General features: G+C 39.8%; 1 long non-coding RNA gene across 1 annotated transcript; it reads right to left on the minus strand.

Moving 5' to 3' along the window:
• Positions 1-656: 656 nt before the first annotated feature.
• LOC103162380 lies at positions 657-21,502 on the minus strand. Its single transcript, XR_004772503.1, has 3 exons — positions 21,317-21,502; positions 2,989-3,088; positions 657-998 (listed from the first exon to the last, which is right to left on the minus strand). It is a non-coding gene; the product is annotated as an uncharacterized LOC103162380 (long non-coding RNA).
• Between the last annotated feature and the right edge of the window lie 1,771 nt (positions 21,503-23,273).

Genomic DNA, 23,273 nt, shown 5'->3' on the forward strand with positions numbered 1-23,273 from the left:
GAACCCCTGAAACTGGGGTTATGGATGGTTATAAACCTCCATATGGGTGCTGGGAATCAAACACATGTCCTCTGGATGAACAGCCAGTGGTTTTAAGCATTGAGTTGTCTCTCCAGATCAGGAAGTATCATTTTATTTAGAATAAATGAGAGCAAGGTGAGGTAGATAGGATCTCTAGCTCCAGCTACTTGGGAGACCTGAAGTAGGAGTATCACTTGGGCACTTGAATTACATTTTTATGTGGGAAACATAGTGAGACCCATATCAATAACAAACAAACAAATAAATAGCAGGAGGAGGCAATGTGACAATGTCCTATTTTGGGTGGAGAGTCAGACAAAAGGAGCAGCAAGCAATGGCCCTGAAGCCATCCTCAGTATTTTGTTTGCTTATTTTTGAGATTAAAATGTAATTATGTCATTTCTCTCTTCCCCTTCTTCTGTTCAAACTCTCCCAATTAATTTGCTCTCAAATTAACAATCCCATTTTCACTAATTGTTGTGGCAAGCACACACACACACACACACACACACACACACATATATATATGCATACATACAAGCACACATATACATATATGCATACATATATGTATATATATATAACCAGCTGACTTCAGGGCTGACCATGTGGTATTAGATAACCAACCTGTGTGTTCTTCCCTAGATGAGACCATTTCTCCTGCTTTCAGAATTCCTTAGTTGACTTTAATTCTTTGCATAGGGTTGAGGCCTCATGGGATTTCTCTATCTACTCTGGCTTGTCTATGGTTGTTGTCCGTGTTCATCTCTTGTTTATGCAGTCATGTTGGTGACTTCATGGGTATAGATCATACATTGCTAGAAGACATAGTCTCATGGGAAACTCCCTGGTCCTTTGGTTCTTAGAATCTTTCTGTCTCCTCTTCCTTAAGTGCAGGAGTGTTCTGTAGATGTACCCACTGGGACTGGGCTCCACTATTCTGCATTCTGGTTGATTGTGGTCTGCAATGGTCTCCACTGAAAAGAGAAATTCCCTTGCTGAGGAGTGAGGGCCACACTTACTTGTGGATATAAGGACACATATCCTTATATCCTTAGAATGTAGTTAGGGACTATGCTGTGTCCTCCCTGAGAGTTAGCTCCCATGGTACCAGAATGTGTCATGCAAGGTTCTAAAGGAGGGAAGGAGCCACCAGTCCTACCCAGCTATGATGCCTATGGACCACACAATAACCAGCAAGGGTTCTGGAGTGGCACAATACTTTGGTGGTAACCAGTGACTCTCTGGTTAGACTTCAGACCCACTGCACAAGAGGAAAATTGTGACTACTGCTGGAAAACCTAGCCAGGCACCCAGGGTTGGTGAAGAACCTACAAGAACCATCCTCTGTGTTTTACTAAATGGTAATGGAGAGGGATGAATTCTCATTTCCCCTTAAGTGGTAGATATCTTTGGGCTGTAGTGTAGGGACATGCAGGGACTGTTGTCCCTGGGGGAGTCAGGGAAGATTTAGGCATACATCTAGGTGAGATGAAAAGAAAAACAGAGGGAAAAATCGGAATTTACATAGTTCACTCACTGGAACATTTGAGAATATTTTGAACACTGTCACATTCGTGTCTTCTCATCTAATTGCAGAAGATCTTTATGGTGTACTCAATTTCGGACATTCAGGCTAAATCCTACTCCCCATGCCATTTAGTTAATAGAAACTTGGCACAAGGAATTTCTCTCTCTACATTAACACTGCCATGGGGACTCGATGACAGCAAAGGTCTTGGCACCAAAGCCATGAATTGGGAGGCAACAATGCTCCTCTCTGCCCCACTGCAAGGTTTACTAAAGACAGAGGGACAATAGTGCCTAGTGGAAATGAGTCTGCAAGGTCTGTGGTATTGAGAAAGGTTAAGCTAGAGCTTTCTAAAATTGGTTGAGTTGAAATGAGCTGGAAGCACCTTACTTATCTTGTGGCAGATTTACTAATTATTGTGCTGCAATCACTCTCCATCAATAGCATTTTAAATAAATTCCCTGAGGAAGTGGGTATGTTCAGGGGACACTTTGAAAATAATTTTTATTTTTTTAAGATTAAAAAAATGTGTGTGTGTGCATATGTGTTACATGCATGTGAATATTTGTGTCTATGAACATGTATATGGTGGGTTAGATGCCTTCCTCTATCATTTCCACCTCATTGATTTGAGATAGATTATTCTCACAAAATATGAAGCTTGCAATTTGGCTACACTGATCGGCCAGTGAGCGCTCAGGATCAGCCATGACAGCTGCATTTTGGGATTCAAAATTCAGATCTTCATGCTTGCTCAGCAAGTGTTTACCCACTGATCTATCTCTCCACCCACAAATTATGATTTATAATGCTGTGTTATTATCTTGATAATTCATTGTAGATAGACTCTCAATCATTTGCTGCCCAAGAAAGACTCTAAACCAACTCTTCCTCTTCCTTTCGCTCTCATCCTTGCCTCCCTCCCTTCTGTCCTTCCTTCCATTTCAGAGTTTAATGGGGTCCAAGAGAACTCTATTCTTATTTTTACATTCTGTAATATGAAGCCCAGAGAAACTATATAGGGATAGAAATCAGGTTTTCTGAATTTTCTCCCCTTACAGCATTCTGCCCTTTATGGTTTCCCCCTATTGCTCCCTATCTCCATGTTGTTTATGAAGCAACAGTGAGGTAAGTTTGTACCAGTAAACAAGAGCCTCTCTCTCTTGAGAGAACAGGTTTGCTACCACTAGACTTTTGAGTGAGAATTTAGGCCAAAGCTGAGTCTGGATGAGGGTGATGCTCGGTGTTTAAAACAAGTCATTGTTTTTGGTCAGGGAATACAGTGCTTTCTTTGAGACTGTATTCACTTTATAGTTTATGTTTTAACAGTGTAATTGATTAACAGCAGCTAGTTTAGATTAAGAAGACCCTTACTGGAGTTCTCCAACAGTAGTTCAGAGTCCAGTGACTCAAGAGGTGTTTTAACCATGACTTACCATGTTACTTTTGAACTATCTCAGCTAGAATTCATCCTCTTCACATTTGAATTGTGGTTATCAGATAACAAAGCTACTTTTCATGTGAGCAATTGGTTATCTGCAGAACAAAGGACACATCTTAGGTCAATAGAAACCTCTTTGCTCAAAAACAAAAGAAAAATAATTTGACTCATCAGTTTGAATGGAGTCTTGACTCATGAGAAGCAAATTTGTACTTCTGAACCAGTTTGAGAAATCCCCTAATTCTGAAGTAGGTCAGGGTCACTTACACATTTATAATGTTTATTCATTACATTGTATGAAAACTTCAGCAGATGGTTGCTGAAATATTCCTCTCCTTCTAAAAAGATATCTTTCAAAAGTAAAAGATATATTGATGCCTCAGACGGAAGTAAACCAACAGGAGGAAGTTGGACAGAGTGACTGCGGCTACTGAATGTGAAATGCTTTGGTCTCATCACACTTTATTTTACCACGTTAGTTTTTAGTGTAACTATCCACTTAGTGGCAATACAGTTATTGGTATGCATTGCTTTCAATAGAAAATAATGATATAAATCATAACGAGGGAGAATAAAAAAGCATCTCCATTAAACTCTGCCTCTGCATGATTTTCAGAGCTCTCATACAACAGTAATATTCTTCCCCTCACTTGCCATTTTGTGTTGATCTAGAACCATCCTGTATTTGAGCATGTGCATTTAAAAAAAATACTCCCCCCTCAGATTTTAACTCTCTTGATGAAAGACAAGTGGGAAAGTGGACAAAACAAACACCCTACTACATGTTTCACTGTTCTAGGTGCCAGAACATCAACTGTCTTCATTTAGAGTTTACATGAACAGGAAGAGTAGATGATAAGTCAGTGAACACAGTAGCCAGATGAGGTGGATCCTACATTTAGTCTTAGAACTGAGGAGGCTGAAGCAGGAGTATGATGAGTTTGAGACCATGTTGAACTACATAGAAAGTCTGAAGCAAGCTTGGGGTATATAGAGAAACCCTTTTTTAAATTAAATTTTAAAAAGACCTAAGACAGGAATTACTTTATAAAGGGGAGGGTTTACTTTGGTTGTGGTGATATTGAACTATGGCTTCCAGCTGTGTGTTATTCTAGAAACAGAGCACTCAGGTAGAGATAAAATCCAAAGAATGGAACAGAGATCGGGAAGTATATAGAAGCAGCAGGAACAGAAGCAGAGCCATCTGAGATGCAGAGGCCAGAGTCTGAGAAGTCGGAGGGTCTGTGACAAGGGAGGTGGTTTTGTTCTTTATTCTAAGGAAGGTGTTGGAGGTTTGTTAGCAAACCACTAATGTGATTTGAATTTTGTTTCTTTTTTAAAGATTATCCTGGTTGCCATACAGAATAGAAGCAAAGACATTATTAGGAGGTTGCTGTGGCAATCCAGGTAAGGAATGAGGCTCTTTGAACTTAGGCAGTGATATGGATGGAAGTTTCTGTTCCACCTGGTCCCATGGCTATTTAGTCCCAAATAAACTCACAGAGGTTTATATTAATTATAAACTGTTTGGCCAATGTCTCAGGCTTCTTAATAGCTAGTTCTCTCTTAGTTATTAACCAATTTCTATTAATCTATGTATCTCCATGTGGTCTTGGCTTACTGGAGACTGCCCAGACATCCTACCTTCTCAGTAGCTACATGCCATCTCCTCGACTCTGCCTACTACCTTTTTCTATCCCTGTTTGGATTTCCTACCTGGCTAAATACTGTCTGTCCATTGGCTAAAACAGCTTTATTCATAAACCAATAAGAGAAACATATATCCACAGCATACAGAAGAACATCCCCCATCACAGTGAAGATTCAGAAAAGTAGACAAGTGTGAAATGCATTTTGAATGGAGAAGTAAGAGGACTTGGCAGGTTAAACTGCATTGTGGCAGGGAAAGAAAAGAACTGGGCATGGGTTCTTGGCTTTTGACTGAGAAGACGACGGAAGTCTTGGGTGTGCGTACTTTGCAGAGGGAACATCAAGAGCTGTTGTTGAGTCTAATGATACTGTGATGATACTCTCCACTTATTTGTGTGACTGGTAAGTCAATTGCATGTGCAGAGAAGGAGACATAAGTGAATTGAGGAGGGGACACAGAAGCATGGCCAAAAGCATTCTGAGTTTTATGATTAATGTTGATTGTTGAACCAGCCTAGCTCTTACATATGTCCTGAGAAGTTCACTCCTTCTCTCATGTATTCTCTGGAAGATGTTTCTGAGGACTGAAATGACACACTTTCTAGGTGAAGGAAGACAGTGATTGGAAAGAGTAAGGCAAGCACTGACTTACTGTTTTGAATTCATCACTTGACTTAAAATTGTCATATTTGAATTATTTATTACCTTAACTGTCACCCTAAGTCTTCCTGGTTTGTGAACTTACACATTCTGTAAAATCTAGGAACTAAGAAAAGAAAATATTTCCTCTAATAACCCACTTCTTACTTTTTTAATGTTTATCTTTCAATAAATATAACTCAAAAGTTCATTTGAAGCAATGGTTCTCAACTTTCCTCATGCTGGGACCTTTTAGTATAGTTCTTCATGTTGCAGTGACCCCCAACCATAAAATTATTGTTTTTGCTACTTCATAACTACAATTTTGCAACTTTTATGAATTATAACATAAATATGCACAGGGGTCCCGACCCACAGATTGAGAATCTCTGATTTAAAAGCATAGTACTGCAGTCAGATCTTATCACTGATCCATTGTTTTCATATGCTCAGTCATCCCAGTTACTCCTTGCAGCATTTGCCAAGTGATTAAGCAAAACTTAGCAATGAATAGAGAATAACAACAAAGCTCTGCAAAATGCTAAGAATTCTAGTTTCATGTCAGTTCTTCGATGTACATGTGTCTTGATTTCTTTTCCTTTCAATAACTTATCAGTTCAACCTCTTGAGCAGAAGTTGCCCGATATTCTCAAGCTCAATATTCTTAAGTAGGGAATGTCCATCAAAGCAACCCCTGGGCAGCCAACTATCTTGCCTCCAAGACAACCCTTATGTTCTAAATCCTTCACCATTGTTCTGAGCAACACTTTACTCTAGCTTCAAGGCTGGCTACAACTGACTCTGTGACTTCTGTTTTAGAAGGCCTTGCTCCATTTATGTATTCTTCAGATAACATGGACCTGCCTTGGAAGACATCTCTCTTAGACAAGGTCACTACAGATGACCCTCCTCACTTTGCAGTTCTCACTTAGGTCAGAGTGGAACTGGAGATGGTAGGCTTCCCTCAGTGGCTCAACAGAAAACTTGTGCTTTATGCAATGTGAGGTGTGTAACCAGTCCTTATGCAAGACCTGGGGCTGATGGATTTGGAAACTGATGTGATTGGTACAAATTACAATACCACATTTGTATACCATACTCATGCCGTGTGCCTTTTCAGGCTAATAGTAATGTCAGCCTGGAGATGGCTGCATGTGCTGCTTCCCCTGGGTATTGTAACATTAGTTCCAATAAAAAAGTTCTGGGTGGTTTCCTCCTCTTGTCTGCTTGTGACATTTATCCCAGGGAGAATGGGAAGAACTGGTTAACTGGAAGAAGAGCCTCCAGCACTGGCAGTAGTAGCAGTAGTGGTAGCAGTAGTGACAGAAGCTAAAAAGGATGAGGAGGTGGCTGAAGAGTTCCAGACAATGACCAGAGGCAGACACGGTGAGAGTGAAGAGACACAAAGAAAATGGGAGATAGGGGAAGCATGCGCAAAGCAAAGGCCACGAAGAGCTGAAGATGAGGGACAGCACTAGATAGTTCTTTATCGGCTAAAGATGTTTGCACCAAAGGCCCACCACTAGCTGCCACAAGGAACATGAGGCCAGATACCCAAGGCGTGGGAAGTACGACACTAACTGTATGACTGTTGCTATTTTTAGTTAATGGTAAGGGATAAGGATTATGTTGTCTTCAGAGATGCAGGCTACTACCAATAAAATCCTAGAGCAATAAGATTTTAACCTGAGCACCTCCTTCATCTTTGCTGTCTTGAAACTGGAGTCAGGCACAAACCCAAGTAATTAAAGGCAGAACATCGTGACTCATGCTATAATACTGGCACAGATCTTGCTGACACTGTCTGTGGGAAACACTCATATGTCTGAATACAGACAACACAATCTACTTGATGGTAAGTAAATACAATTACAGGTTCACAGGAGGTTACGTGCAAAGATACCTCTGAGGTCATCTTGTTCAAATTCTTGTTTGAAGTGTTTCAAAATGGCTATCATGAGCATCTATGTTCCAGGCTCTCAACCAATATAACTTGCTTTTTTAAATTAACAGAATATATATCCATTCACAGTCTGCCTTTATTTCAAACTTCTTCTCAGTGGATAGGCCATATTTACATATTAAAATCTGAAGTGCTGTTACCTTGCAGCTCTCCCTATGCAATGCTTGGTGGTATGAAATCTGTGGCATTTAGTTATTCTATGGGAAGTCCATCCCTCAAGTGTTCTATGTACATTGGATACAGTAATACAAGACACCTGGGGGGGTGACTTAATTGAATAACCAACAAAAACTAAATGAAGTCATACAACTCTGCCCTCTGAAAAGTTGTACTGTGAACTGTCACAGTTTATTTTCACAATGATCAAGACTTGTGGTAGACTTCTTGATATAAAGAATGGGAGTCATTTAAGGGAATCTACTTTGGACCAAAATTTCACTGATGTGCTTTCAGAGAATCCCACTGTGATTCTCATTAACATTATTCTTCAGAAGAAAAAATTCATCATCAAAAAGGAAAATTTAACAGGCTTTTCTAATAATGCTTTGAGAATTCGAATGCTATTATAGTAATCTACTGTAGATAAAGATGTGTAAATGAAAGTCATTTGAAATCCCTGTACCACACTGCTCCTGCCACCAGCATTGTAATCTTGGTGAGTTTCTTTCTGCCCCTTATATTTGATGGAGGAGTTGGATTGTATCTGTTCTCCACAAACACACGATCTATGCTCCTCTTTAATATTAGTTATTTTGTATTATTCCTTAATATCCTAGAATGAAATACAGAAGCAATATAATCCGTGTGTATGTTTAATTAGTCAATATAATACTTTAACTGTTCTATAGGGAGTGTGCATACCATGTTTTGTGCAACTGCAAAGAGGAATAAACCAACTAAGTAGTTTACACCTTTTTTTCTTATGAACTTCAGTATAGATATACAGCAAATATAAAGAAACAGATAGATGCATTTAGCTGCTTGTAAAAACAGCTTAGCTTATGAGAAAGTAAGCATGTCCACTGCCACTTCACAGAAGTTCAAAATGACAGACATGAGGTCTGAGTGTGGATACTGCAAGTCAACAGCTGGGGTGAATAATAACAGGTCAGTCTGGTTTATGGATGACAAAGGAGGGAAGAAACACAACGAGGAAGTATGATATTTCTTTGACATCTTTATTTACTGTGTCTTTTTAAAATGTTTATCTTAGTCTTGATGGCTCTATGACTTCATCTGGGAAGAGCTATGGCAGAGTGAGCACAATGACATGCAGAGATATGAGGAACAGAGAGTATATGTGTGAGAGGGATCTTTTAAAAACAGTGTGGCCAGAGGACATCTCCTCCATCCACATCCAGGGAGCCACGGTGCACTGGAGCTTGGTGGAAAGTTTAATTCAAGAAAAGGGGCAAGGGAATGATTGAGTTGATAGTTCTTCGAGACCAAGCTAGGCTGGAGCAAAGTGAAGGCAGGAAGAAATAAATGAAAATGAAAAGATGAAGGAGAAGAGACTTGCAGGATATTTAGATCTCATCATGCAGAAAACTCAAGTGGAGTTTATGAAGATGAAGGCTTCATGCTAATGACAACTACCCAATCATCCAATAACTTTTCTTTCTACATTCTGGCTTCTTACTGTAACAGTCCCAGGGGATTATTTTATTCTCTTCCTTGTGGGTAGCTCAGGACTGCATGCAGTCATTTACTGTAAACGACTGCAGAAACTAATCCAGAAAAATTTCTTCTAATGTTTAAAATATTAGAAACTGTAAAATTGCCAGTTTCTGTGAACTTAGTTGCACTTTTGCATTCTGTCTGTTGTTTTGTCTTTTGGTTGATAGTTTTGCTTTCTCAGAATCCTAAGGTCAACTTTTTTGCTTTTGTTATTATATTTGCAAAAACATATGACAGACATGATTGTATAAGTTCTCAGGATCTTTGTTGCATATCAGATGAAGTGTGTATACAAAGTAGTTTAAGATTCTTGAAATTAAGTCTATAGTATTATTATAAAGTTGGAAATTTATGGCATTACTTTTCCTTCATCCAGCCTTCCTTTAAGACTTCTTTTTAATGTTTATTTATTTATTTTGTTTTTTTGAGACAGGGTTTCTCTGTAGCTTTGGAGGCTGTCCCTGACCCCTTGGCTCCTACAATCCCTCCTCCCTCTCCTCTACCTGAGCTCACCCTAATGTTTGGCCAAGGGTCTCTGGATATGCCTCCATCAGTCAATGGTTGAAGACTCTCTGATGACAACTGGGGTAGTCACCAATATGATCACAGGATATGGTTAATACAGATTATGCTTCTACTACTGTTCGCAATTTAATGAATTTGGCAGTGAAATGGTGGCAAACTTGGTGTTTTTTTTTCTTTAAACTCAATTGTCTCACCAGAAGTGGAAAAATTAAGTGGCTGAGTAGAGCACTTTACAAAAGTGTCTGAGATTTGGGTATAACACTCTATTATGTATGAAATTACTACTCATATTCATGCTGTAATTCTTTTTTTTTTTTCAAGACAGGGCTTCTCTGTGGCTTTGGAGGCTGTCCTGGAACTAGCTCTTGTAGACCAGGCTGGCCTCAATCTCACAGAGACCCACCTGCCTCTGCCTCCTGAGTTCTGGGATTAAAGGCATGTGCCACCAATGCCCAGTAACTTCTTTTTTATTTCATTTAAAATCTTTTCTAATTTATTTATTTATTTATTTACTTTTGTATACTTGTGTATGTGCACATATGCAGGCATTCCGGCACACATGTGGAGATCAGAGGACAACTTGCAGCAGCTGCCCTTTGTCTTCTACCATGTAGGCCCCAGGGGTCAAACTCAGGTCCTCAGTCTTGGCATTCAGCAGCATCTTTTCTGCTAGCCATTTACCAGCACTATTATTATTATTATTATTATTATTATTATTATTATTATTTTCAAATTAATTAATTCTGTTCAGGAAAGGGCAGGCCTCCCACAGATAGCAACAGAACATGACATATCAAGTTGCACTAAGACTAAGCACCTCCCCTTGTATAAAGGCTTCACTAAGTAACCCAGCATGAGGAGTAGGGTCCCAAACGACAGCAAAAGAGTCAGAGACAGTCCCTGCTCCTGTTGCGAGTTCCACAAGAAGACCACGCTACACAACTGTCACATATATGCAGAGGGCCTAAGTTAGTCTCATGTAGGCTCCCTGGTTGTCAGTTCAGTCTCTGTGAGCTCCTAGGGGTACTTGATTCTGTTTCCTTGTGGTGCCCTTGACACCACTGCCTTACCAAGACATGAAGAATGACAATGCCAACTGAAGTGGCAGTGTGGATGGGGAAACTCTCACAAGGGTCCATTCCTAGATAAAGAGCCATAAACAATCAATAATGACTGATGTGGGAGGGAGACTCAGTCTTCCACAAGGATGAGCTCTCCCTAATTGGTTATCCAATACCATCCAGTTAGCCTTGAAAACATATACATAGCAGCAAAACTAAATGGACTTAGTGAAGTATGCAATGATACAAATTAAAGAAAAAGAGGCCATGAATTTGAGAGTGAGGTGATGGACACAGAGGGGATGGAATGAGGGAGGAATGATGAAGGTATAGTAATAATTGAATTTTAAAAAAATCTCGGTTCTTGGCAGTCTTTAACAAAGCAAACCATCTGTATTTCTCTTTCAAACATATATTTTGACTAAAGGTCTCAATGTACCCTCTGGCCTTGTGCAGTTAATATGACTCTTGTGCTAAAATCCAGTGGTGGTGCACGCCTTTAATCCCAGCACTCGGGAGGCAGAGGCAGGTGGGTTTCTATGAGTTTGAGGCCAGCCTGGTCTACAGAACGAGTGCCAGGACAGCCTCCAAAGCTACAGAGAAACCCTGTCTCGAAAAACTACCAGATATTTAATTCTAAGGACTGAGGAAAGTTATGCAAAGAAAATATTTGGAGAATGTCCCTCTGATTTTTACATCACTAACATAGGTCCATTCTGTCCATTGATGAGAAGAGTTGCATGCTGGGAGCACAGAAAGTCCCACCCTTGAACATAGATCTCTGAACTTCATGAATGGGGTTGGCTTGAAAATTGTAGCTCCTGGGACCCTAAGAGAGACATACATGGTCCCCTGGAGAAGGGGAAAGGGTCAAGATCCCCTGAGCAAATTGAGAGCACGGAAGAGGGGGGAGGGAGCTATGAGAATGAGAAGGGAAGAAGAGGAAGGATGCAGAGGTCATGAGGGAGCAGAAAGGTTGAGTCAGGGGAAGAATAGAAGAAAGGATATGTGATAGGTAGGGTTTTAGTTGGGGGGTGGTGGTAGGGAAGGACGGGACGGGAGGGAGAAGGGAACTGGGATTGACATGTAAAACAATCTTGTTTCTAATTCAAATAAAAAAAATCTGAAAAAAAAAAGAAAATTGTAGCTCCTGGGTACAACTTTCCTCCATATGAAAGACAAACATCTTCCTAGAGTCCTGCCATTTCTCTGGAGATGTGACAAACGGGTTTAGGATCCCACTTCCTGAGTAAAGACAGACCTTTACAACTGTCCCAGTCTTGGATAGTTCATCTTCTTTCCCACCCTCAGATCTTTTTGACTTTAAGGACATGCTCTCTTTTCTTTCCCCTCCACTGTACAATTACTGTGACAATGTCCTCTTCAAGGACTTAAGGCCCTACAGAAATGAAAAGGAGAGATAAGAAAAAGAAAGAAAACACCAGTCCTTTGATACTTTCTGCCTTAGAACCAACAAATTAGGAGCTTTTCTGTGGGAAGCACCAGATATGAAATGCTGGTTTTATAAAACATTGACCCTTGACCTTGCCCTGACATTGGAAGGGCCATCACACGAGGACTTGAGCCTTTGCCCCTACTGTTCTGTGGTTCACTAGACCTGTCCTGAGGCAGATCAGAAAGTGCATGAATCCTGAGTTTCCCATGTTCAGCCCTTTAGGTTGTTCACCTCAGTGTGTAGTAACTCATCTAGGCAGAGCTTGACCACCCAAACTTGCTTTGACACTAGTCACAAGCAGCCACACTCATGTACCCTCATGCTTGCCCTTGGCAGAATGAAACCCTACAGACCTATTCTTGCAGGACTGCAGGCAGGTTGACCTACTTCCCCCATGCCCCACTGACCTAAAATCCCACAGGTACTGAGTGCTGTCATTTGATCACCTTAAAGAAAAGTCTTTCAGGAGGCAGATTAAGTTCCACAGCAGGAAAGCATTTCTGCTTCACTGAGCTGAGCCCTGATCTCAATGCAAAGGTACTTTCAGGACAAACAAAGGTAGTTCTGGGAAAGAAAAGCCTGCTAATCATAGCATCCTCTGGCCATAAGCCTTGAAACAGGAGCAAACATTCTCTATGACCTTGTAAATAACAGTGGTTAGCTGCTGGAGACCAAGTGTCAACCCTTTGTCTCTCTGCAGTCTTCCCACTAGAATCCAATTGTGGTCTTAATTTTTTTAAGTCTTCTTTCTTCTTTTTGAACTTCTTTCAGTTCAAAAGAACTTACTGATAATTAGGAAGAAATTTATGCGTATCATTTTTACTTGATAAATTTCTTTCTGCCGAGCCTACTCTTTTGACTGTTATTTGACATGATGGAGTCATATTAAATGATACAAGGACTGTCTTCAGGGCATAAGGCAGGGAAGAGGCCAAGGGTGGCCTCACCCTCCAAACAGCATACATAGACTAGGGATGTGGCAGCAGGTGGAGGCCATCCTTTACAAGTTCCCTAGTGAATTAAATCTAAATTGACCCTGTCATTTGGTCTTATTTGATGATTAAAGCCTTCCCATACAGTCATCCATCAAAAACTCATTCTGGGGCCACCACAGACCAGTAGCTACACATGCCCATTGTTGCGACAGCCTGGGTTTGAATTTCTTGTTGGCTAACATAAAAAATTTAAAAGCAAAACGAATCCAGTTGTGTTTATTTTAACAGAGGCAGACCTCAGTATTTCTGGATATATAGTATCTGGAAAGGGATCAAGCAATATTTTTAAAACTCTTAAAAACTTGTTTTTTGGACTTAGAGTAAAAAAAAGCGTTTTTTTTTTTTGGTATTCATTATACATATTTGTTATTATAGAAGATACTCACTCTAGAAAGTTGACTACATTGCTGTTGGTTACTCTTTTCTCTTGGAAGAAAACTACCCCAAAGGTTTGAGGCTGTGTTGTACAGTGTTGTGTTCATATATCCTTTCCTTCTCATCTTTATCCCCTCTCTCTCTCCCCTTTTATTTCTCATCTTTGTTTTCCTCTCCCTTTCCCCTTCCTTTCTACCAGGCCCTTCCTTCCCCTTCCTCTTCTTTTCTCTTCCTCTTTCTCCTCCCTTCCCTTCCTCTTCCTTTTCTTACCCCTCCTCTTCCTTTTTCTTCCTCCTTTCTCCTCCCTCCTTTCTTTCCTTTGTTCTCTTATCCCCCCTTCTTTTCTTTCTCCTTTTTCAGTTTATCCATTTCCTATATCCTACCAGAAAAACAGATTTCATATGAGGTAGAGATGGTGAGAACTAGAATTCTTTACTCAGAGAAGTATGCAGTCTTGAGCCACGGGTCTTAAATTAAGGAAATAATTTCTAGCTCTAATATTTTAAGCTGAATTTTCCAGCACTAGATTTAGTTATCAGTGAATGTTTTTGACTCTGCCTTCTAATAAGCCATCATGCAACTCAGATTCAGAATTTTGATACTTACTCTCCTGAATTCATATTGTATCCATAGGATGAAACCATGTGCTAGACATCTACCATGAGAATACAAAAGGGAGTACATGATCCTTAGTGGAGCAATTAATTTTTAGAATAGTAAATAAAATAGAAACATAGTAGGTACTTTTAAGTTGAACTCTGAAAAAAAAAGTAACACAGAAATTAAAGCATGTAGATAGTACATAGCTAGCTAAAGTTGGACTTGACACAGGATGTGAACATATAGTATATTATGAAGTTCTGTGGAATTATAGCGAAATAAGGCTAGTGAGAGTTCCTGAAGGCAATCAGTTTGATTTAGTTTTGAAGGATGCATGGTTGACAATGTATACCCAAGGTGAAGGGAGGTGAAGTCATTTCATATACAAGTGAGAGAATGAAAAAGTTTGAAGAACTTCAAAGACACTGCTGACAGTTAGTGTAGACATCTCCCTTTATCTCTCTTCCATTGGTTATCTATATGTAAGTTAATATAAATCCGTTTTAGTAAATAATTGACCCACAAAGTAGAATTTTTAAAAGAGATTAATAAAGGAATTCTGTACAAACAGTTAACACAACAAAGCTAGCATTGCATACAAGTAGAGAAAAGTGCTGGATCAATGATGTACAATTCATTGTATAGAAAAACAAATTAAAATGCACTAAAATTTGTGGTGGCTTGTCCAAGCTCCCATTCTGAACAGTAATAGTAATTCATCCTGGTGAAGCATTGATGTTGGCAGCTCACAGCTGAACCCTTCTTCAGGAATTGCCCTTGGCCTACAGAAGACGATTTGCTGAAGGCTACACCCTCTTCCTGAGAACAGTTTGTACCCATAAAATGGGTGATGTCAAAGTATAAGTTCCAGGAATTTCAGGCAACTTGGGATGGCCATTCCAGAGCCAGAGCTTCTCATGGCATAAGCTGTGGCTTCTCTCTATGTATTTCACCATTCTAGCTTTTCCTCTGTTCAACCCTGTTTGGCTCAATGCTTTTCAGGTGTTGTTCCATACTCATCATCCCATTAGCATCATGTAACAGATTGCAAGCCCAGAGATTGTTTCCCCAGGAGACCCACTTAAAGTTATCTTAACTCATACCATGACTGAAAATTACTTCCAGATAAAGAATACTAAAGCACAGAGAGATGGAGTAATTTGTATAAAGTCACACATCTGAATAAGGACAGAGCTAGGATTTAAGTCTAGGCAATCTAGCTTTACAGTGCCCACTCTTAGCCACTAATGGAAAAGAAAACAAATCAACTACAGTTTCATGAATGTTGCCGGTGAATCACACGGACATACTGCAGAGTGGACAAACCAAGGTGCAGCAATACAAACATTACCATTCCACTTATATGAAGCATCAAATCAGATGAAATGAGTTCTATTATTCGCAGGTACACACATAGAATGTAAAGATGTAAAGAACCACAGGCAATGATTACTAAAACTATGTCTACTGGATGAGAGGGATTGGAAAGAGTTCTAGTAACACTAGTAATATGTGGTGTTTGCATATCAGTTCATTTTTATAAACATGTTTTCACTTTTTATGTGAATAGAAGCTCACAATAGACCCACATTCCAAAATAAGTCCACTGCAGGAGAGCTTTAGGAGGATTCTACCAAGGTCAGGCCAACATTAGCCCTTATTTCTTTCCTCTGTAGTCATTATCAATGACATTATTTTTTTTGGTTCTTCCTATGTTGCCTGGATTTGACTAAGTGGCTTTGCTGTACCCATCTGGTAGGAGTTGACTCTGCTCTTTCTCACTGTGGTGATGTAGGCAGGGCTCTGAATTACCCCTCTTCAGAGAGGCTTCCTTCCTCATCTCAGATTGCCTGGGCAGCTTCCTTTCCTACCTATAGTTAGGCAGCTCATCATGAACATTCTGAACCAAAACTCATCAAATATCAACTTTCAAAGATCTTTCTTTTTCTTCTTAGTATTAACTTCATAAAACTTGAGGGGGGCATTGTGGGAAAGCAAGAATGATTTGACACAATAGTACTGCTAGTCTAGGTAGACAATCTGGTGTCATTGCAAGCAGCCAGTTCCCATCAGCTTGGCTCTCCTTTTCCTTTATGCACAAGTGATTTGGCCAGAGGAGAACTGATGATGAAGAGTAGGTAATTTATGTGCCCATAGAAATCAGGAAGAGCTATTTGTGGGAATGAAAGGGACCCAAAAGGTGGGAGAATGAGAGCAATATAGGGAACAGGTAAGAAAAAAAGTATAGATACTTATATGAAAATGTCATAGTGAAGCCCATGTCTTTGCATGGTAATTAAAATAAAATTAGAGATGGAGAAATTGTTACAAGCACATTCTGCAGAAGGCCCAACTTTGGTTCCCAGCACTCACTTCGGATGTCTGAGGGTCAGTTGGATCAGTTTCTTCTATTAGGGAGCTCACTGAATGGTGCAGAAGGCCACCATGAAATGGTAATAATATGGAAAGTGAGGCATGGCCAGGAAAAATGAACAATCATTATCATGTTTATCTTGGTTCTTTGATGCATAAAAAGCTTACTCATGAGGTAGAGTCATGGCCTAATGGTTCAGAAACCACTCTGGGTATTAAGACATTTCAGTTGGTTAGTTTTAGGAAATATTTTTTGCCTTACTAAAGAATAAACTTGTATTTCTTCACTGAAAAATTCCCAAGGTATTGGTATTTCAACAGCAGGAAATTCTTTTTTCAACTTGCACTTACCACGTAAGAGGCATCAAATTGCTCATGAATTAGTAGGCTAAGAGCTATTGTCACTTCCTGGTGGGCCACTTTCACAGAGCAAAGGAAGGCAGGGACTATTGTTCATTTTGTTTCTTGGGATTCAGTTCTGAAGGTCTGAACTATGCACTGAATCAATGGAGACCAATGTTGAGTCTAGTAGATAGTAAGCTGTTGTAGAACAAGGCTGTGGCCTCAAGTGGATGGTGGACGTGCAGAGTGCACCAGGCTGAACATAGCCTTAGCCACACTTCCCTCTCACATGCTCTGACTCAGGAAATGCTGCTTCATGGGTTGTAGCTACTTGTCAGGCTCGTGACTCAATAAACTGAAATGTTTGCCAAGTGAGTGTTGATTTCACAACTCAGACTACTCACTCATGGCACATACGATGCTGGACATAATCACCAGCAGGTCAACTCTGCTGTTGTTTGGCAGTGAAGAGGAGCAGAGATGGAGCAAGAGGAGAAACAGTCTGACCCTGGTGATAGAGGGCAACAGGATGCCAAAAGACACAGGTCATGCTGTTTTCCTTCTCTGGAAAGTCAGGTCCATGACCAGTTAATGCAAATGCAACATGGAAAATTATTCTTGAAGTCTACTTCTCAGTGCCAGGCATTTCCTGGTTTTTGTTGTGACAAACATATGGTGGTGTTAACTTGTTTTGTAGCCTAGCTCCTAAACTTCATGTAAACTTCATGTGCCAATAAGGATTCAATCCACGCAAAAGCTAGGGTCTGAGATGTGAGGCTGGAAGTGAGGCCCTAGGGCAGGATGAGAATACCAGACAGTGTCTATCACTGATGCTCTATTGTCTCTTGCATTCTCCATCTCCAGTGTTCAGCTTTCACTGAAGGATCATTTAATTCTAGGAACAAAGTGCCTGTTACTTGAGGGCTGGTGCTATTCTCTTTTCTTTAGTTAAACTCCCATTAGGAAAAAAAAATAACTTGCTTTTCAACCAATGAAAACACCGATTTCCTAAAGTGAGAAGGCACTGGCCATTAGTACTTCAGAATATCACTAAAACAAAACATCTAGAAAGAAGTATTTTTCAAGAGGACAAGTAGTGTCCTATGACCCTACAGGAGCCCTTAGCTGGCCAACAGATGTTTTATATCCTGTTGCTGTGCTGTATGGACACATGCTGCTCCCACTCTGTGCACTGTTCTTTGCTGGGCAGTCCCGTTTTCCCAGTTAGTGTTCAGCTGTACCATTGTTTTCTCCACCCAGGATATTTCTTGGCAGATAGTTATTGTCCAAAGATTGTTTTCACTGGACTTGTTGATGAAAGTAGTTCTTTTGATATAAGTCATGGTGTGAGAAATGCAGGCAAAAGATCTAGAATTTACTCCCTCATGAACTAGCCATTTCTTTCTGAATGACTGGGATGGGTGTAGCATTCACTATCCAAATGGAATTTTTCAGTGACTGGTGACTGCCTCCTGCTTTCACGGCATCCATCTCATTCTTATTGATTGCAGAGTCCTACTCCATGGCCAAAGTCTGCATGCTGTGACACACACACACACACACACACACACACACACACACACACACACAGAGAGAGAGAGACAGAGAGAGAGACAGAGAGAGAAAGAGAGAGAGAGAGAGAGAAACAGTTGTTTCCAAGCAGACAGCACATTCAACTCTCTCAATTTGCTAGTGAACAAATGGGAAACTTCAAGTTTATTCATTCATAATACATTGTTGGGGCTGGTTAAGGCCTCGATTTCCACTTTGGACCACTGTTAACTATTCCAGATTGTTATTTTTAGTATGTTAACGTTGTTAACATGTATTCAATTCTAAAAATAGTTACTGATTCTCCTGTATCTCACTAGATATGTTAGACACAAACCTAGGTACTTGGGGTCCCCACAAAACCCTTGCTCTCCTGGAAATCAGTCTTAGTTGCAGAATAGACTGCAAGAAAGGCATGGCCTGTAATATGAAGATGACTTTAAGTTTTCTCACGAAACAATGAGATAATTTTCACTTCGGATAACTTGCCACTTGCTGTTCAAATATGTGGTGAGCACAATTTTCTTTGTTATATGTGGCATTCCTAACTTAAAACCCTCAAACACAGTGTGCACTTGGCACCAGATACTCCATTTTGTTTTTTTCTGGTGTGGTCACAGCTATCTTGGCAGGTACTGGGCTGGGATGCATGTAAGACATAATACAAAAGCGATCACTGGAGAAATAGTACTATAAAACCAAAGTAGAACTTTACTTAAATTAGTTCCAAAAAGTTCAAAATTTTTTGCCTTATAATTTTCTTAAGAGTTGTATGAAATTAGAGTTTTATATAAAGATTTTTATAGAAATCATTTTATATAAAACAAAGAAGGAGTTGGGGAATCAGGAGAGATTCCAATGTTTCAGTTTCTTGAAGGTAATCTCTTTGTAGAGACCTCTCCCCACCTCTGATAAAACAGTCAGCAAACTCTTTACTTCGATTGCTTTTGTGCCCAGTCTTTTGGTTTAAGCCATCATTATGGTATCTAGATTTTAGGTAACCATTCTGGCAGTGTTTGGTGTTTTTAAAGGGGAAAATATGACTTATAACACCATGTGTACCAAGTGTAAATTCCTTTTGACATCAGTTTTTACCTCTGACAGTGACTTAATACTTAGAGAAAAATGACTTCTCAAAGAGAAGTTATTCAAATTTTCCATATATGCCATGGTAGATACTTTCCAGGACCTACCTCTGTAGGAGATAGTTTATAGTACACGTAAGAGCCAATAGGAGAGAGACAATGTAAGATCCACTATTATTAGCAATTTAGACCAAGAGACAGACCCTGGCTGTCTGGAATTTTTGTGATGTCATAGCCACTATCCTATTCATGTTAAATAGACTGTCTCCACTAAAACAGTCTCTTTTGAACACCTCTGATTTGACAGCTCTTCCTCTTAACCACTGGGTCTGACCTGCAAATAAAACACACAGCGCCCTGCCTTTAAAAACAAAAAGCTGCATTTTAACAGTGGCATGGGTAAGGGTTGACAGTTTTCAAAGGGTTCATCTCATGTGATACTTTACAGCACTCAAGACAAGCAAGGTGCCCACAGCAAAGGTCTTGCTGCCAGAGCTAGGAGGAGACTCATTCTAAAAACAGAGAGGACTATGGCAGGACAGCACAAGAGACTTTCTTCTGCAAATTAACCATTTAAACATTTCTCTTGAAATTTTCATTTCATTTTCTGTTTGATCATAAAAATTAAATTTAGAAAGCTGGTCCTAGATGGACTGTGTATAAAGCATGTTTGGTGCTTCATCTGGGGTTTTCCACTTGGGAATTTACAAGGGAATCAGCCAGGTTCATTGGTAGGATAAACACACTTCACTGTATGGTTTTTATCCAGTCCACTGGGTGATCATTCCTTTAAGGATATTCTCTTGTGTGTCTAGCTCCTATGGACTATCAGAGATTGTTTCACAGTGGGCTGCAGGTTTAGGAATACTCCATACATCCTTTCCATTTTTCAGCATTCAAAAACAATGATGCAAACCTCAAGTAGTTACTTTCGATTTCAGTAAAACTTCTCCAGGGAGTGGGTAAGATGATGCAAATGCATTAGACTGATTAAGTGTTAACAGATTTGCATGGCATTTTGATTGCTGAATTTTGAGATTACAGTACTGCATAGACTACAAAAGGGGGGAATATTCAAATATATATAGAAGATTTGCTTTGGGATAGACAACATGCTGTCTTTTTATGAATCTTTGTTTATGTAACTTTCACACCAATTTTGAAAGGAGAGATTCTTAGGCATGTTTTACAGAAGTAGGTGGGACTCCAGAGGTATTGCAGAGTGTCACAGACAACAACCAGAGGGACAGGGAATCCAGCTCAGAGCTTCTTGACTTGTTACTTGCTGTCTGTCAGCTGAACAAGGTGTCTGCCCTTACATCATAAGCTATCAGAGATTGGGCCACTGGGAGATATCTTAGAACTGCAAAAAATACACAGAAAATAAGTATCATATTTCTTCCTCCCTCCTCCTCTTGTAGAAAAGGGTTCTTTTGGTTTCTATCTTTTTGAAAATAGAAAACTAAAATGTACTTTCATTTGAGCAGTTCGAAAGAGAAAACTATAATAGGAAGCTATAGTGGAGACGTAGGAATTTGGTTTGAAACATTATATTTACTTAGACTACTGTTTAGCAAAAAAGTAGATTATTATTTACTTATTGATTAATTGGTTGTAATACTGGAGGTTGAACTCAGAACTTTCACACACTACCTCTGAGTTACCTTCCCAGTCCTGACCCAGCCTAATCTTGAATTTGGGGCAATCCTCCTGCTTCAGCCTCTTGAGTGTTGAGATTACAAGTGTGTGCTACCATGCCTAGCAGGACTGTTTATTCAAGGAGACTAACCTCTTCCACTCATAACGTTAACAACTGATATTAATATCGCTCTAGGGCTTTCCAATGATCTCAACCTCTCCAGCTCCTGGTTGAGTCTGGAGGGCTGTCAGTTCCCCATTTTGAGAAGAAGAAAAGGAAACTGAAAAGATTGCAGAGGTGGAGTTCCAGCCCTGGGAAGGATGACTCTGCAGCTTCATGGCCCTCTGGGATCTCTGCTACGAGTCCAGATAGTCACAGTGGCATGTGCTTACCAAATATCTGATGAAAACAGTAGAGAGATGAGGCAAGATTTCCTGGGACCAGGTCCTGTCATTAGATCTGACTCAGTTATTCCCACATCTGCATCTTCATGTTAGGTGAGTAGTTCTGACTCCAGGAGCAAAGGGGAGAACATCTTGTCCTCTTGCCAGAACATGGAATGGTATTGGCGTCACTATGAAAAGGGAAATGAGTTCTCTCACTAGGTTTGAGGAACAAGCCTGCCAGACTACCAAGAATTATTGAACTCTACTCATGATCAGTGTCCTGACTCACTGTTGTCATCCTGGCCAGGATGATGAAGCAGACTTCTACTGAGTGGTGTGGAATGTCTAAAGCCTTTGAAAACTTTGAATAGGATTTTCTTGTTTTGTTTTGATCTAAGGGTAGCATGTAAGGACAAACACACATACACACAGTTCCTACTCCCCCCACTCCCCTTACATCCACAAATACATACATACATACATACATACATACATACATACATACATACATACAGAGACCAGTGTGCAGATATCTGGGAGAAGACTGTCTATAGAGGTAGGAGCTCATCTAGTGAAAATAAGAACAAATGATCTATGTTCTGTCATTCTTTCTTTATCCAGAATCAAGGTCAGCAAAGACTATAAGATGTTGAAAATGCCAGATGGAGCTACTCTCATTTATTTATTTATTTATTTATTTATTTATTATATTTACTTACTTATTTTTGCATATGTGGGGTCATGCACGCCATGGTGTGCCTGTAGAGGTCAGAGGACAAAATGGGGAAATGATTTATCTCCTGGGGATTGTACTTAGGTCTTCAGGCTTGGAAGCAAGAGCCCTTACTTTCTTAATAATCTCATCAGCCCTAACATCTCAGTTTAAATGGATGGGAAAAACAGAAGCTGTTTTTATTCTGAGTAACTTTAATCTGGGACTAATGGAAGATAACAGTCATGCAAAATAATGGGTACGAGCCTGCTTCCAATAGACACATGTCACTCATACCCCTATCCACTGTCTTTCTCCTGTATCATCTATCAAAGGGACCCTTGGTCATGATTTTCCACCCATTTCATCATGTCTGGGCAACAGAATTGCTCGACTCTTTAAAGGAATTGCTCCTTATGATTGATACTGAGCATCTCCTTCTGACGTTTCTTCTGTTCCCTCTTCATTCTTTACTATTCCTAGTCAGGAAGTTCATGTAACTGAGAGTGGATTGGTTCCAATATGAAAATGCCTGTGTTCCTGGCCACATAAGAGACAAAAAACATTGTTAAAGAATGAAGGAAGAAAGGAACAAAGGAAAGGGGGAAAGATCCAAGATGTTACAGGTTATTGCAAACCTGTGATGTTAAATCTGAAATGGCAAAAGAAAGTAGAATTATTGTTTATACTAACATTGTGATGCAGTATGCTGGCCACAGATCAGGTGATGACTGACAATGTCATTTCAACAGCAGCTATTGGATATGGGACCTATAAGGACAGACCCATTTAGTATTAGATGTTCCTTGGTAGTACCCTAAACCTGACCATGCCAAGAAAGGCAATCTATTAAGTTGGACTTAGGTTTGGAGTGAAAATTTAAGACAAAGAGAAATCAATGTGCATACAATTGTAGAGTACATGGGCAGATGGCTTATGGGTGTGTTTCCCCATTTCCAGAAAATGGATAATGGAACATCAGCTGATATTACAAAGGGATGATGAAGGGAACTACTCATTTTACAGTGACTTATGTACAAAATAAAGCCATTCTTGTAATGTACAAGATGGATACATCTAAATGCACAGTTACCCCTCTAGAATCCTTTGTGAAGCCTGTGGTGTGGGAGAGTGCTAGTCCAGGAATCAGGATGTTTAATTCAATATCTGGATTCTTCCTTAACTACATATGTATTATGAAATGACTTGAATTTTCTAACTTTGTTTGTTCTGCAAAATGGGGCTTGAGGA

Source organism: Cricetulus griseus (assembly GCF_003668045.3).
Source record: "Cricetulus griseus strain 17A/GY chromosome 1 unlocalized genomic scaffold, alternate assembly CriGri-PICRH-1.0 chr1_1, whole genome shotgun sequence".
Taxonomy (NCBI): Eukaryota; Metazoa; Chordata; class Mammalia; order Rodentia; family Cricetidae; genus Cricetulus; species Cricetulus griseus.